Below are 4,787 nucleotides of genomic sequence, written 5' to 3'. Positions count from 1 at the left end.
TTAATATTGGTTACAGGGGACTATGTATGAATGCGCACACACGCATGTGTTGGGGGGGGATAATTTTGCAATGTTTTCAGAACAGCTGAGGGTAAAGGAATAAGCCTGAAAACATAGCAGACTAATTAGGTACTGCAAAATAAAGAGCCATGACTATGTTTACTCCCAAAGACACTTATATTGTATTAAAAGTATTTGAAAATCTGCTAGGTCATATCCTAGCCAATAAAAACGGCTTTTGTCCTAATTTGCTACAAATTCTATGAGGGCCAAGCTGGATGTTACAGCATCTATGAGTCTGACCTATGGACACCATCACCATTTTAGAGAAGAATTTGGCCATTTAAAAATACCGCAGGGATCTGATCCAGCCTGTGGCAGAACCAGGCAATCTTGAAAATGTGAGCAGGGAAACAAGTGCCCAAATTCCCCTTCCCCCCACAGGTTGGACCCATGGGTGCCATAATGTCTAGTCTGGCGCTGAGCCAGTATTAGAGGAGATGGAATTTGGAAAAGAAAGGCACCAGAACCTACAGATTTAAAAAAACAAAAAAACGATAGTTAAGTGGGTGTTGAAAAATGTATTGTGAAGACCAGGGGTCATTTCGTAGAAAAAGAGCTAGGGGAACTCATTAGCATAACTCATTAGCATATGCCACACCCCCTGACATCACCGGAAGTGTGTCCTCCCCACAGCCAGCAGTGACATCCAGCGGGCACCAGCAGGGAGCTCCAGGCCCCGCCCTCCCACACCTCACCCGGGGGGATGGCGTCCCCCCACGTCCCCCCCAAATGACCCCTGGTGAAGACTACTGTACCACTTGTCCCTTGCTACACAGTCCAAGCTTATTTAGATTATGGCTGCCATACTAAACACACATACTCAGGAGTAAGTCCCACTGAACTCAATCAGATTTACTTCTGAGTATACATGTTTATGATTGCACTTTAAGTGTACTATAGACATTCAGTGAAATGGAAGATATATCTTTGGGGATGCATACTGCTTGTCCACAGAACCTGGTTATTTCTACTACTAAGAAAAACCTCATAGCATTATGGGTATGCAACCATCAGACTGAACATAGACATTGAACATGTTTTAGAAAACTGACCAAATTTTATAATTCTATCATAGCATCACTTATGCACACCAGAATAGACACTCACTTTGAATTTTGACATACTGACATACTTGTACTCTGACAATTCTACATTTGTTTACAATTGTAAAAAAGACCTGTAAGCTTACTTGTCTTCTGATTCCTGGTTCTCCTCCTGTGTTGGTTGTTTTTACAGTATTTTCAGAAGACCGCAAACAATATTAGATTTTAGCTGGATTACTATAGTGTCAACAAAAAACTGAAATTATTTAAGGCAACTAGAAATTGCGAATGACCACTGCAGTTTGCTAATACTTCATATAGTCTTTGGGTGGGGCGGGGGAGAGATCTACATTCAACTACATTCTGAATAAGATTATCTACAGAAAACCCAAATGAACTATTAATGTTTCACCAAGTTGTATCTTTAAATCTCTTCTAGGATATAACTTACCTAGGATTTCCAAAAAGGCAGTGAAGAAAAAAGAAAAAAAAGTTGATTTCCAAATTTTGGATAGATTAATAAAGCATAGAAATGGGGGAAACTTGAGATATATAAAATCAGAAGAAAAAAGTTAAGTTCCTGAAAATTTTAAATTCAGATTTTGTAACTAAGTAGCAAAGCTATATAGAAAAGTTTCTGTAACAGAAGAATGTTAGTTCCAGGGAACCAGAAGCCACAGTCACTATTTCCTCCCAAGCAGTAAGATCCTGTCTGTTGCGCAAAACATAGTGTTAATGAATGAGCAGGGGGTGGGGTGGGGGTGGAAAGCTCTCTTTGGGAAAAGCATTTCTGAAAAATCTATTAAAATATCATGTTTCCATTTTCACTATCACAACTCTCTACTTGGGCCTACAGTTCTCAGAAACAGGTTCTATTTTCAAGAAGCCATTTAATCAAGCATGCCTGCACTTCATGGGAATTTGAGATCTTTATTGCACCTCAGGACAATTTTTCAGAAGTGCAAAGCAACTTGCACCAGTAGAGGTGCTGCTGATGGAACTGTCAGGAGTGGTAATTTCTTCTGCATTTCCCTGCTCAGTGCAGCTGCCTGCATTGTGTGACTATTCATACACACACTGGGATTCACAAGTGATTGCTGGGGAAAGTAGGAAAATCTACTTCCATCAGCATCTTCTACTACATAGAATCCTGCCACTGAATTTTTCTATCACAAATAATTTTAATCTAAAAGCTGCTCTTCAACCCATGGAAGAACTTCTTTCATGAGTGGAAAGGGTATCATTGGATCCATTTAATTTTTCCATGGATGTTTTAAAAAATCTAAAATCTCACTGGAAAATCTATGTTTCTGTAATATATAATCCTAATGTATTCTTTTGTACCATCAGTATCATCCAAAAAGCAAAAATAACTACAGTAAACTGCTCTTTCCTTGGCAATGCTACTGAGTACAGCAAATTACTTCTCTAATCTCAGTGAAGTTAAAAGCTCAAACTCAAATAAGAGGTTAATAGGCTTTTCCCCTCTTACAAAGCCAGCAAATCTCCATTAGCCTAATAAGATTTTTTTGGATACCTTAGCAGATTTACAAGACTTCTATGTTACAAAATTGGCTATATAAACCAAACTAAGTGTGATGCTGTTACTCACAACCCTTTGGAAAAAGATTTTTTCCCCAATTAATAGACTAAGACCACCATACACTCAAGCGTAATGAGCAGCTCAAATTTACGTTTAACTAAATAGAATTATTTACAAAAAATGAGACAAGCATGCTTTCTTATAACTGATCTCACAGGGGGAAAAATCACACATTTTTGGTTTTACACCACAAAATGACAATACTCATTTTAAACATTTGAAAGTACAATTAGTGATCTCTCCAGTGTCATTAATTAGATGCCGAAAATTTCCAATTGGAAGCTTCCATAAATAAGAATAAATAAAATCATGCAAATTACCAGCTAGGTAAGAAGTATTACTCATTTACAGAAAGCAGAATCAACTAAAAGGCCACATCTTGCGACATTCATACAGTACTGCTTAGTCCCAGTCTCAAAATTAATATTGGATCATTGAATCATTGGGGTAAATATAAGTGATCCTGTCAGTTGTCTCTGTTCACTCTCAACCATTACTATATGGCTTTTGTATACCTATGTCTCATGAACTCCAACATAGCTTTTGGTGGGTTAATTTGTTTTTTCATCAGCAGAAAAACTGTTTGAATCTCACCTTATCTTATAGAAGATCTCTAACATACCTATGGACACCCCATGACCGAAGATACTACAAAGACCTGTCATGCTCTCACTTCCTTACTGTGCTAACTATAGCTAATATATCTGGTCATTATTTCATGTGTTGCTCCAGCACCTTAATTTTTTCAAGAGCAAAACAGACTCATGCACAGTTCTTGCATTGGGAGAAATGTTGGGTTCTGCTTTGAAGACTGCTAAACTGGTTAGGAGGATTTTTTAAAAATAATTTTTTATATCTGTAACATTACTGTATTATAGATCTCTGTTTACATTACTCCAGGCACATGTTTTGTTGCTTTCAGATCTAGCCATGGTTATTATATCCCACTCCATACGTGCTACTAAGTAGTTAAGTACTGCCCGCTTTCTCCAGTTTCATTGTTGAGTAGGAGAAAACAGGAGGAGAAAACAGAAAAGTGTTAGGAAAACTTAAAAGAACTGTGTAAATTTATTGAGTTAAAATGTATTGTTCTGACACCCCATGGCTCTTCATATATACTAGATTTATAATGCAGTATACATTTTTCAGTTGTCTTTCCTGAGTTATAGTAAATTGTAAGCAAGAGGACTAGTAGGCCCTACATATACTAAATTATAAAACCATATTTTATAAAGTAATTACTCCAATAATTCCTGTAGGAGATTTAAAAAAAAAAATCCAGCACTTTGAAGATAGTGAAGTTTTAATGTCCACAGAAATATTCTTATGAGAGGCCTAGAAGAAAATTAAGCTTCAGAAGAAAACTGTTCTTTCCAACATTCAAATATCAACATTACAGGTTTTATTACATCCTGGAAACAAATGAAAGTGCCACAGCCTCTCACACATTTAAATACAATATTTTACTTTCTGTTTAGTACAATTTCAAACAAAGTGCAAAAAATATACATAGGCCTAAAATCTCATACCATGATTTACAGTGCCGTGTCATGCCACTTTTGGCTCGCCACCTGCATTTCATGCTGTGGCTCTTTGGTCTTCACCACATGTATTGGAGGGGAAAAGCACCTGCTCTAATTCCTTTTTACCAGTCAATTTTCCTGTATGGAAGACTGAAAGCAGTATCAGGATTCTGCCATCTTAATGCAGATGCTTTTCTCTCATTAACAGCAGTGGGGGAAGTGAAGCGCCCATTTATGGGGAAGTATTCCATCTTTTATGGTTTCATCATTTGATATATTTAAGCCATTACCTCCAGGGAAAAAGGCCTATAACAATGTTTGATGATTTTGTATTTTGTTTGTTATCACTTTCACTGCATCTAGTAGTAGCTGAGCAAAATTCATATTGTTACAGTCGCACTTCTATTCACATTCAGTTCCCTTTTATTATAATACTGCACTTTATATCACAAATGTATAAAAATATGGCAGATAGTGTCATAACAATACTTTTCTTTTAACTGAGTTATATTTTAAAAAAGACAATTATTTTCCACTTTTTATATATATATTTAT

Source organism: Gekko japonicus, unplaced genomic scaffold (genome assembly GCF_001447785.1).
Source record: "Gekko japonicus isolate JY-2015 unplaced genomic scaffold, Gekko_japonicus_V1.1 scaffold18, whole genome shotgun sequence".
NCBI classification, from domain to species: domain Eukaryota; kingdom Metazoa; phylum Chordata; class Lepidosauria; order Squamata; family Gekkonidae; genus Gekko; species Gekko japonicus.
The sequence above is the reverse complement of the archived record's forward strand: the minus strand, read 5'-3'. Positions refer to the sequence as shown.